The sequence below is a fragment of the Triturus cristatus genome, chromosome 1_1, assembly GCF_964204655.1.
Source record: "Triturus cristatus chromosome 1_1, aTriCri1.1, whole genome shotgun sequence".
NCBI lineage: Eukaryota > Metazoa > Chordata > Amphibia > Caudata > Salamandridae > Triturus > Triturus cristatus.
This window is the reverse complement of record NC_140579.1, coordinates 496,803,890-496,817,042: the sequence shown is the minus strand read 5'-3', so window position 1 is coordinate 496,817,042 and position 13,153 is coordinate 496,803,890. Positions and strand designations below refer to the sequence as shown.

The following is a 13,153-nucleotide window of genomic DNA, read 5'->3' as shown; positions in this document are numbered from 1 at the left end:
ACAGAGCCACTTTCTCACATACAGCGGACACAGCATCTTGTGCCAGTAACAAAAGCATTTTAGAACGCAGGCACGCATGGCTACGCATATCTGGGTTTAAACAGGAGGTGCAGTCTCAAATTCTTAATCAGCCTTTTGATCAAGAACACTTATTTGGACCTACTGTAGACACATCTTTAGAGAAGATGAAACAAGACACTGAAACAGCTAAGTCCATGGGGGCCTTACAGTCATCAACAACTGGAGGTTCCTTTTGTCGCTCCTTTTGTAGGGCGCCTCCAAAACCATTGGGTCAGACAACACTTCTTCTTCCTACAAAATCCCCACTCAAACTTCCTCTAACAGAGGATATTTTAGAGGGGGGTTACAGAGGATATAACAAAGGAAGAGGCCGCGTTAATAACACCCGCAACTCCCCTAGCACAAAATAGTGACTTCCCTCCACTCCCCCCAGACCATTCCACTCCGGTCAGCGGAAGACTATCACAGTTCCTACCTGTCTGGAATTCCATCACCACAGACAAGTGGGTGACACAAATTATCCAGTATGGTTAATGCCTTGAACTCACCTCTACTCCTTCACACATACCACCCAAACAACGTCCGATGTCTACAGAACATCTCATGCTTCTAATGCAAGAGATTCTCTCTCACTTGCAAAAGCACGCAATAGAACCAGTTCCCATACACCATCAAGGCACAGCGGTTTACTCCCTTTACTTCCTCATCCCAAAAAAGGACGGTACTCTCCGGCCAATATTAAACCTCAGAACGTTAAACCTGTACATACAATCCGACCACTTTCACATGGTCAGTCTTCAACAGGTCCTCCCATTGCTCCAACAAGGCGATTTCCTTGCCACTCTAGATCTCAAGGACGCCTACTTTCACATTCCTATTCACCCTGCTCACAGGAAATATCTATGGTTTGTGGTGGATGGCCACCACTACCAGTTCAAAGTGCTCTCATTCGGAGTCACTACAGCACCCAGAGTCTTCACAAAATGTTTTGCAGTAGTAGCAGCTCACTTGCGAAGACAACACATGCATGTGTTTCCTTACCTCGACGACTGGCTTATAAAAGCCAAGTCATACAGCAATTTTGTGTACCACACACACAAAACTTCCAGCTCCTGTACAACTTAGAATTCACAATAAATCTCACCAAGTCACATCTTCGACCGTCCCACACCCAACAGTATCTAGGCGCCACAGTAGATACTTCAAAAGCCCTTGCATACCCCAACCCAGCCAGGATAGCCAGCATGCAAGCTCTCATAACAAAATTTCAACCTCAACACTCACTACCAGCTCGAGTGTTTATGCAACTAATAGGAATGATGGCCTCTTGCAGTTTAATCGTACCTTATGCAAGACTCCAAATGCTTCCATTACAAGAATGTTTGACACATCAGTGGAACCAGGCTCAAGGTCAGCTTACAGATCTGGTGGTGGTAGACAGCCGCACACATCGCTCTCTGCAGTGGTGGAACACACAAAACCTTTTCAAAGGGCGGCCCTTCCTAGACCCGGTTCCACAGATAGTGCTAACAGCGGACGCATCGCTCACCGGCTAGGGAGCTCATCTCTTAAACCATACCATTCGGGGTATGTGGACCCATCAATAGAAACTGCTCCACATCAATCACCTTGATTTACTTACGATTTTCCCCGCATTAAAATCATTCCAAATACATCTCATACACAAAGCTGTCCTCGTTTGTACGGACAATATGACAGCAATGTACTATATACAAAAACAGGGGGGGACACTCTGCAGCTTTCACGCCTAGCGCAAAGCATATGGAGATGGGCTATTCCTCAAAAAATATACCTCTTAGCAGAACATCTTCCAGGGGAACTCAATCAGATTGCGGATCTGCTCAGTCATCAGAAACAACAAATCCACGAATGGGACCTTCATCCACAAGTTCTTCATTCGTTTTTTCAAATGTGGGGCCACCCAGACATAGATCTGTTCGCCACACAGTTAAACACAAAATGCCCAAGCTTCACCTCCAGGTATCCACACCCACTGTCCAAAGGCAATGCGGTATGGATGAACTGGTCAGGCAGATTTGCGTACGCTTTTCCGCCTCGCCTGCTCATTCCATTACTGGTGCGCAAGCTCAAACAACAGTCTCTCACAATGATCCTAGTTGCTCCAACATGTGCCTGGCAACCATGGTTCACAACCCTGCTGGAACTTTCAGTAGTTCCACATCAAAAGTTGCACCTTTCCCCAAAGCTTTTCACGCAGAACCATGGAGAGATGAGACATCCAGATCCAGCTCAACTGAACCTAGCGATCTGGCTCCTGAAGTCTTAGAGTTTGGTTACCTCAATCTCCCGCCAGACTGTATGAACGTCATTAAAGAGGCTAGACGTCCTACCACTAAATGAAAGATTCATGATCTACTGCAATAACAACACTATCAATCCACTAGATGCTTCAATTCAAAACATTATTTGTTACCTCCTGCATCTACAAAAATGTAATCTAGCATTTACATCTATACGATTACATCTTGCTGCCATAGCTGCTTGCCTACAGAACAGACAACAAAGTGGTTCTTAGGACAAACCCTAAATGCTAAACCCAAAGTCGTTTCTGCCTTCCACCTTAAGCAGTCTGTTGAACTACCAGTCTTTTTTCCTCAACCAGACTCAGTAGCAGAACGGGCTCTTCATACGCTTGATGTCAAAAGAGCTATCCTTTACTACATTGAAAGGACAAAAACTTTCAGGAAAACAACTTTTTGTAGCTTTCTCACCACCACATAAAGGCAATCCTATATCAAAAGCTGGAATTGCCAGGTGGATCTTTAAATGTATACAGATATGCTATCAAAAAGCGAAGTGTACATTATCCATTCCCCCTAGAGTGCATTCCAAACGCAAACTAGGGGCTTCTGTGGCATTCTTAGGGAACATTCCCTTAGATGACATTTGTAAAGCAGCAACATGGTCTACACCGCACACTTTCACAAAACACTATTGTGTAGATGTGCAGGCAAAACAACAGGCTAGTGTGGGCCAGGCTGTACTAAAGACACTTTTTCAAACCACTGCAACAGATTCAGATGGCCACCATTAGGGAGAGTACTGCTGTACAATCTATGCACAAGTATATATTTTGCAGCTCATATGCCTCGAACGGAAAATGCTACTTACCAGTATGCCTCTGTTCTTGGCATGTAGAGCTGCAGAATAATATACGCCCACCTGCCTCCCCGGGTACCTTTATCTGTTGCAGTGCTATCTTACTTAAATACATCACACATGGACATCTCTTACTGTTTCTAACAAACTCCATCATCACCCTTTATGGCGAAAAACAATCTGAGGATGGAGTCGATGCCCATGCGCACTATCGTCCAAAGGAGGCGTCACCTATCTCGTGACTACAACAAACTTCTTCCAATACAAAAACAAAGTGCAAACATCCGAGCCCAACACCAGATGGCGATCTATGCACAAGTATATAATTCTGCAGCTCTACATGCCAAGAACAGATGCATACTGGTAAGTAGCATTTTCCTTTCCCCTCCTTCTCCAGTACCTTTACCTCCACCTCCTGCTTTGCCTACACTGCCATAACCATAACCTCTGCCAGTCTACCTACACTCCTCTGAATACCTGCCCTCACAGTAGCCACATATCTCTCCTGCACACTCATCCATAGGTAAAATAGGTCATCAGGAGTACGTACCATACAGCTTGCCATACTTTCCAGAACCACAAGGGGATCCAGATAACACACAAGACTAATGGGACTATATAATGCAGATGTAGATGACACCGACCTGGACCTATATCCCTCTAAACCATCACCACCAGATGATGTCACATCCTTCAACGTACTAAGACCACTCAACAGTCACATCTCAGAATACTTCAGATGGTCACACTACAAGAAGTGATACCATTACTACAACAAGATTTCATGACCGCATTAGACCTCAAAGGCGCCTGTTTCCATGTTCCCATACATGCAATGCACCGCTGCTATCTCTGTTTCCAAGTCAACCGGCAGCACCATCAGTTCAAGGTCCTACCATTCGGGTAACTATAGCCCCAAGGGTCTTTACCAAATGCCTTGCTGTGTAGCTACTCATCTCAAAAGAGGAGTGTTGGACCTAACGTCCTAGAGGTAGCTTGGCTCAGGCCAACAGGCTTCTATCCCAACATGGCATATTGTGCTTGCATCACACCCAGTTCACACCTTGATGCAACACCACTTAAAAAGGACACTACACCGAATAAGCCAAACTGATAAGAGGAAGTTTTATATTTCCTTTTTAATTGCACTCAACCAATTCTAACCATCACATTTCCGGTGCAAATATTTCATCGTATTTCAGTCAACAATACAATTCCTTCTGTTACTTCAGTATGATCCCCCACCTAAACTCCCATCAGATGGGACAATCCCGCGCCTAGGCCGCAGAACGCCTTATTAATTTCCCACTCGTATAGCTTTCCCACAATGGTTTCTTGGCATGGGGATATTAAAAGGTCAATACCCCCCCACCTCGTTGCCCCTCAGTCCGATGTCTGCACTATTCTCTTTGTTACCTGGAACTGAGGCTGTGGTATGCGACCATGCTTCTACCATTAGGCGCTATACTGCCAAACTAGTCTGTTGCGGGAAATCAAGGTATTACAATTGAACATTACACCGGATCTTACTATTACAGTTAGGCCTGACACATGAATTCTTCTCTGTACTGGCGAGCTTACCATTACACTTTAAACATTTCACATGAATTACTCTTTGTACTGACGATCTTAGTATCACACTTTAAACATTTCACATGAATTACTCTTTGTACTGGCGATCTTAGTATCACACTTTAAACATTTCACATGAATTACTCTTTGTTCTGGCGATCTTAGTATCACATCCTGGCTTCCCCTGGGACCATCAGCCGGGACTGCCAGGCCTTCACCTGCTTGGTAACTCCCCCCTTCCCTCACTCCTTCCCTTCTTCCCTTAATCCCAGTTTACGGTTCCACCTCGGCGTCCTCCTCTGCTTGGGAAGATCGGCGGTACGGGTAGAGTACTTCCCCCTCCACGCGGGGCTCAAGGGATCGGCAAGGGAAGTCCCCGGAGGGGGCGAACACGGGGAACACCCACAGGCCACCTCCCCCAAGGGTTTCCTGAATGCGGGGTCTTCTCGCGCGGGGGGGGCGGGGGAGGAAAATTCTCGCACCCGCGGTGTCAACAGGGGCGCGGAGTCGTCTCCGGACCCCACACGGCTCCACAGGCCAGGCGCTGACTCGGCGCCACTCCGCTGCTGCTTTGATCCGCGCCCGCGGCTGCCTGAGGCAATGCAGCTCGCAGGGGGGGCGCGGCCTTCTCCTTTCCGGCAACAGTGGGGCGGCGCTACGGAATCGGCCCTCGTCAGATGACACTGGGAAGGCGCTTCACGGCCTTGCGCAACCTCCACTTCCTGGATGTCCTCCTCAGTTTCTCAGGCGCGCCGCCTGCTCACCGGCCCTCTCCAGGGAGTCCCGACTCTCTCCCCGGACCTCCCAGGGATTACCAGCAGCCTCCCAGCAGAGGCGGGCAGCTTCCCAATCTCGGGGTTACGGCGGTGAGTGCTCCCGGCGGGGATTTATGTCAGGGGGGCTAAAATTAAGGGTGCTGCGTTCACTCCAGGGCAATCGAATAGGCCAGCCAAATGCTTATCTCTTGGTTCCAGTCACCTTACAGACAGGCAGGACTGGTAGTCAGACGTTGAGTCTTGTTTGATTTCAAATCCCGGGCACCAGAAGGGTGTGGGAGGTAGAGCTCAGGACGGAGGCTTCCCCTCTAATCTTCTTTCAGTAATTCTGACTAAACAGGTGTCTCATGAGGTGAAGTTGTTCCTCAAAGTCATTGGCTGTGCTCAGGGACCGGTCAGAAGGTTGAGGGTGGTGTCAGCTGATGAGGGAAGTCACGCAGACCCTAAGACCTGTCAATTCCCTATCTAGCGCAGCCACCTCCCCTCTCAGGTGCCTTACTCCTGACTACCTCACAGCTCAACTGAGTCCTAAAATGGCCGCCCTGCCCTCACCTCTATTTATCGCCTAACTGGCCAGAGTGGCCCAGAAGGTTCCGGAACCTCACATGGCAGTCTATGGCCCAGGTGCTGAGGTGACAGTTGGAACCGCCATTTTGTGACTAACCTCCCTCTACTGGTTTCCTCATTGAAGCACCTTGCGCCTCTCCCTCAGATAGTAAGAAGAGTGCGCCCAGAGCCTCTACATCAACACCCAAAAAGTAGTTAGAGGACAGGAAAAAAAATATGAGAAGGGAAAGGGAAAAAAACATAAAAAGAGGAGGGAACAGCCAAAAGGGCTGACAGGTCTAACAAGGAGGCATACGTATTTTCCCCTATCTAGATGGCTGACTCATCAAAAGTCCAACTAAACAACATTATACTTAGGACACCCAACCAGTAATCCACCTTCTACACAAATTAGGGTGTTCTCTCAATATACCAAAGTCTCATCTGCAACCTCTATAGGTACAGTCCCTTCCTAGGCACAAGACTAAACTCAGTCACAGCCAAAGTGTATCCCAGTCCAGAAAGATTACAGAAATTCAAACTAGCATTACCTCTGTTTCAACCACAAACTCCGCTCCCAGTAAAAACAGTCATGAGCTTCCTAGGAATGATGGCATCCTGTATAGCCATAGTCATAGGCTTTCCTACCTATGCGTCCCCTTCAACGCATTCTTCAGTCACAATGGTCTCAAATGTAGGGGCATCTACAAAATCTAGTTTAGGTAGGGCCACTGACCCATCTCTGTCTGCAGTGGTGGAGCTGCAACGATCTGTTACAGGGTTGGCCCTTCAAAGCCACAATCTTGCAGATTTCCATTTTGACAGACGCATCCTTTCAGGGGTGGGGAGCACTTAAGGAGATCCTCACAGTACATTGTCTATGGTCAATACATCAAGAACACTTTCACATCAATCACCTGGAGCCTCTTGCTATTCAACTAGCCCTGAAAACTTTTTGCAGTCATCTACACAACAAGATAGTACTAATTTGTACAGAGAACATGACATCATTTCATTACATTCAAGAATAGGGGGGTGGGGGTGAGCTCATCACAGTTATCCCTCTTAACAGAGCGCATCTGAGTAATATTTTTAAAAATCCACCTCGTAGCAGAATACCTAACAGGGGTGGACAACAACTTCTCAAATATGCTCAGCAGAACTCACCACAAGTATACGAGTGGGAAATCAGTATACCACTCCTTCAAACGGTAGGGAACCCCAGAGATAAACTTATTTGCCACTCACCACAACACAAAATATCAAAGCTTCGCCTCCAGGTTTCCTCACCAACACTCCAAGGGCAAAGCCCTGTGGATGAACTGGTCAGGGATATTTGCATATACTTTTACCCCCTCTCCCATTAACACCATTTGTGGTGCAAAACATCCCTGGCACTGTTCCTAATAGCCCCAACATGGGCATGTCAGGCATGGTTCACAACCCTACTGCAACTATCAGTAGTGCCACATGAAAAACGTCCTCTTAAGGCCACGTCACCTAACACAGGATCAATCGAGAATGATGCATCACAATCCCAAACAACTCAATCTAGTGATCTTGCTCCTGAGATCTTAGAATTTGGGCACCATGACTTACCACTAGTATGTATGGCTGTAGATAAGCATGTAGACCAACTACAGCAAAGTGGAAAATATTTGTCCATTACTGTTTAAATAAAAAAATCCAACCTCTATCATCAACAGGTCAAGGCTGTCTATCCCATTTATAGCAAGCAGGGCATGCTTATACATCTATCAGATTACATTCATCAGTCTTAGTGGCTTACACGCAAAACAGGCACCACATGTCACTTTTTAATTATACCAGTGATTAAAACCATTATAGAAGGACTAGAAAAAAACCATAACACCTTTCATTTCTCCAGCTCCAGTCTGGAACCTTAACTTTGTCCTCACTAGGTTTATGGGTGCACTCCATTTCTGTGAACTTCAGTTTCTCTCATTGAAAGTGGCTTTCTTAGTAGCTATCACTTCTCTAAGAAGAATAAGTGAACTCCAAGTACTTACATTAGAAGAACCATCTTTAAAATATTTCCAACTAAATTGGTACTCCGGACAACCCAAGGTTTCTATCAAAGATACTGTCAGCCTTTCACTCAAGCCAAGCTATAGAGCTATCCGTTTTCTTCCCTAAACCAGACTCAGTAGTTGAAAAAGCCCTGCATATACTAGATTTTAAAAGAGCTCTAATGTTCTGCATAGATAGGATCAAGCCCTTTAGGAAAACACAACAACTCTTTGTTGCATTTACAAAGCCATAACAGGGCTCCCCCATATCCAAAACAGGGATTGCCAGATGGATAGTTAGATGCATTCAAACTTGTTACCGCAAAGCAAAAAGGATACTTACAGTACTTCCAAGAGTTCATTCAACACGTGAAAAAGGAGCCCCAATGGCTCTCTTAGAAAACATCCCAATAGAGGTTATTTATAAAGAAGTTACATGGAATAACCCACATACATTTACAAAACACTATTGTGTTGATGTCTTGGTCAATAAACAAGCTAGAGTGGGTCAAGCTTTACTAAGAACTCTTTCAAACATTATTACATCAACCTATCACCAGCCACCGCTTAGGGTAGCACTGATTTATATTCGATGCTAAGCCTATGTATCCTCAGCCAAGACACGCTACGAATGGAATATGTTACTTACCCTGTGAGCATCTATTCATAGTGTGTAGTGCTGTAGATTCCCTCCCTGGAAGCTGTTGGTTGAAGTATGTTCTTATCCATTTTACATATTATTTACTGCTCTTAATTTTACTTGCATTTTTAACTTTTCTATCGCTATATAGCTCCTTTCCTAAAGCTCACTCGATGAGCCAAAATTAAAGGAGCCAAGGAACATGCACAATACACAATGGAGGAGGAGTCACAATACTTTGTGGCTCAGAGACTTCTTCGAGGAAAAACATCTTGCCACTGTCCAAGCCCAACACTAGGTGACAGGATATGCTAAGCATATGAATCTACTGCACTACACAATACAAATAGATGTTTACAGGCTAAGTACCGTATTCCAAATGAGAAAAGACCACTAAAACTAACAAAGAGGATGGACAAGAAACCTCTGATTGCTCTACTCTTTTGTGATATAAAAGAAATACGTGCAAGAAAAGTGTCCTCGGAATAAAAACTACCTTCATCCACGCACAATTAGACAAAGCCAAAAACCGACCGAACAAATTATTCAACGTAAACAAGAATCAAACATTGCCTATCAGCCCCAGGTTAAGGCTTTATCCCCGTCCTGTTTTCTCACCCTGAGGTCTTTGAAAAGGATGTTGCATCTCATCCTAATAGAGCAGGGGTCTCCAACCTTTTCTGTACTGAAAGCTACTTATGTTCAATGAAACTCATTGAGAGCTACTAATATTGTTTGTTTTGTATAGTTTCAGTTTTGTAAAATGTATATTAATTCAACCAAGCAAAAGCTTTCTAGTTTAATAAACTGGGCTGCACACAGGTGAGCTACTCTGAGGTAGCTGGAGAGTTACAGTACCTCACGTGCAACTGGTTGGAGACCCTGCAACAGAGTATTGCAAGACAATTGTTCACGCCCTGATAGCCTCCAGGCTGGACTGCTCTTAATAGTCTGTATTTGGGCCTTCTTTTTCGATTCAGCATCTTCAGACTGCTTTGATTTTGAAGAATCCACATCGATCTTTGGTGTCCGGTCACTTAGCATGCCTCCACTAGCTTCTGACCAAAAATAATCCAGTTCAAAGCTTTCAGAGCCTAAAATCAAAAGGGTCCTCTGTACCTTACGCTCCACTTGAAACCATATATCTGAAAGAGACAATTAGTTATGGATTCCTCACCTTAGAATTACCCCAGGCGTCAGACTGGATCTGGAGAATTCTTTCCTCAGCAGTACCTCTGTGCGTCGATAGGTGGTGTCGGTGAACTCCGTGTTCGTCGTTGGCGTTGTAGTCGTCTGAATGACGTCGCAGTATCTACTTAGACGCTGCCCTCGCGCGCTGACGCCAGTTCTTTTTTTCCCCCTGCCAGCCAGCGCAGATCCGGAGAGAGCGGAACCTCGAGCCACTTTTTGACTCCGTTTTTTGCGACTTTTGTAGACACCCTTTTTTTGGGTCGATCGACTCCTGGTGCACGGAGGGATGTCATGTCGGTCTGGCTTTAAGGCTTATGTCTTCTGTCACAAATTGATGTCGGTTACGGACCCGCAGCTCGTGTGCCTTTGGTGCCTGGAGCGCGACCATGACCCGAAGTCGTGCTCCGACTGCCGAGGCCTTGGTTTTGCGTAGGGCCACCGAAGCCCTAAACCTCGAGCTTCCTACGGTGGTGGTCAGGTCTAACCTCCTGACAGAGGTGCTTAAATCGGTGGCCGCCTCTTCGGAGCCCTTGCTGCCGTTTAATGAGGCCCTTACGGACATCCTTTTGGGCAACCATTTTCCTCTCTTACCATCCTACCCCTGAGAGCTTGGTAGTCCAAGCCTCAACGTCCAAAGGCGCATTCCCTAACGCACCACCTGAAGCTGGACCACCTTGGGAAGAAGATTTTTTCTTCCTCCAGCTTGGGACTGCGGTGGGTGAATACCGCATGTCTCTTGGGCCGTTACTCCCACTCGTTGTGGGACAAGGTTGCGAAGATGCTGCCACAGTGCCCGGAGGAGGCCAGTGGCGCGGTCTCCCGTGCTGTTGCCGAGTGGAGAGTGTAAGAAAGTGGCTCTGTATATACTGTTCCCAAATAGGTACAGTGTGCACAGAGTCCACAGTCCCCAGAGGTTTGGCAGAGGCTAAAGTTAGATATAACCTTACTCTTTAAAGTGGTAGCTTGGTCGAGTAGTAAGGCAGTATCAGAGGACAGTGTAAAGCATTTGTTGCACACACACAGTCAGCAAATGGTCTCACACACTCAAGAATTGAACACTAGGCCAATGGTTTTGTATCAAAATATATAGTTGTTTTATTTTAGAACCAACAATAGGTATCAAACATATACTTTCTCAGAATGAGAGGCTTTAGATAAATACTTTCAATAGGCAATAGACAATTGAATGCAATAGATACAGTTGTTGCAATAGGCAACACAATTTCAAACACAATTATACATTGAGCTCAATGGGAATTTCTAGTTAAATGCAATTGATTACTTTTTGGATTACTTTTCTTACCACAGGACTGGATTCTAGATTCAGTCCTGGCACATCTCCTGTAAACAGTTGAGTAAAAACATTTTGGTTACAGTTGTGATTTTTAAGGAATATTATTGTATTTTAAAAGTTGACTTTTTCACATAGAATCACCAATGTTATCCTATGGGAGGAAATTCACATAGCAGGTAAGCAGGGTTATCGTTACTTTTTCTAACTCAGTTTTGGATCCTGGATCCAGCACTGGTGTATCTCCTATAAACAGTTGAAAGAATGCGTTTTTTTTTATACAGGCGATTTTTAACGAATATTTGTAAGTTTGCAAAATCGACACTTAGAAGAATTTCTGGCGAAAACCAGGCAATGTAATCCTATGGAGGAAGATCAAGTTAGCGGTAAGTACGGTTGTAATTACTTTGCAGGGTCAGTGCTGGGCACCAAGATTCAGCACTGGGATCTCTCCTGATAGCAGGTGAGTAAATTCGTTTTGTTATTCGGCTGTTTTTCGATGAATATTTTAGAGTTTCAAAACTCAACACTTCAAAGAATTTCCAAGTAAACCAGTCAATGTTACCCTATGGAAGAAAAGTGAGTTATCGGCTTTTGGGTAAGTACTCGACTGGCAGAGTTAAGATTCTGGGCATAGACTCAGGGGTCTCCCAGGGTCAGGTAGGTACAGTTATTACACCCTCAGCGGCACAGGGGCAGCTGGGTGCAGAGTGAGTTAGGCCCAATGTTATCCTATGGGAGGCAGGGGGCCTTTGGTTGGTGGCTGCTGGCTAGCAGGCCACGCGGCTGTGGGAGCTAGGCTCCTGGTCACTTACTCAGGGCAAGTGGGGAAGTAGGTAGGAGTAGAGGTTGCACTGCCAGGGGCACTCGGGCAGCTGGGTGCAGGGTGCTTTTGAGCCGTCGGGCACTAAATGGATTTCAATGGAGAAGCTCAGTGACGAACAAAGGCAGCAAGCTCAGGGACGAAGATTCTTCAGGTGCGAACACCACTTCGAGAGGTAAGTTGGGTAGTTGGAGGATAGGTAGGCAACCAAGAGTTGGGCACAGGGGGCCGCAGGGTGCCGGGTGCAGGGGTGCCTTTTGGCATCGGGAAATCTTACCCTCTGCTGGTCGCGGTTGGAGGGGTCCCTGGTTCTGAGGCTGCAGGTGTCGTCAGGAGCGTCGAGGTGGGTCCTTGGGTGCTGGATATAGGGTCACAGTCGCCGGTGGGACGTCCTCGTGGTCTTTGTTCACTCCGGCACAGGCCAGGCTTGGCGGGTGCAGAGTGTGCAGTAGTCGCGGTTCCTGGCTGATGCCAGGGGCTTGTCCCAGTTAGTTAGAGTCACAAAGCAGTCAGGTCATCCGGGGTTTTTGAGGTTGCTGACCACTGGAGACGCCGGGGTTAAGCAGGAGCAGGTTTGTGGGTCGATAGGCCGGTAGGGCTGGGGCCAAATCAGTTGGTGTCTTTCTCTTGTTAGCAGCTGCACGGCAGGTCTTCTTGTTTCTTGATCTTCTTGCTTGTTTCGGAATCTGGATCTGAGGAAGGAAGGTTCAGGGTGCCCCTAAATACTAAATTTAGGCGCGTTACAGGTAGGTAAAGGGCAGGGACCAATGGGTTCCTTCCCTGGGGTGGGTACACCCCCTATCCTGCCACTCTCTTGTAGGAGGGGGGCAGTAGCCTAGTCCTGATTGGGCAGGGCTCCCCGTCTTCAAGATGGCGAGAACCCAGAGGGTCGCTTCACCTCGCCTCCTCCACCTGAGGGGTGGGATTGGCAGAGGCTGGCACACCCCCTTTCCTCCCTTGGGGTTTCCCGCCAGTCTTCCCGCCAGTGTGGGGGTCAGAACCGGTGGGGGCCAGTTGCTGAGTACAGCAAGTGGCCAGGAGAAGCTCACAAGGGCGGCATGCCTTTGAAGCTTCCCCTGCCCATCCTGGGGGAGGAGACGTAGCACCTCGCCCAGGATGTGC

The 13,153-nt window shown here is 46.7% G+C and overlaps 1 protein-coding gene across 2 annotated transcripts in view; it reads left to right on the top strand.

Moving 5' to 3' along the window:
* The window catches only part of RNF31 (ring finger protein 31), a 954,370-nt gene that overhangs the window by 475,486 nt on the left and 465,731 nt on the right, over window positions 1-13,153 (top strand). The gene's annotated exons all lie outside the window — the stretch shown is intronic.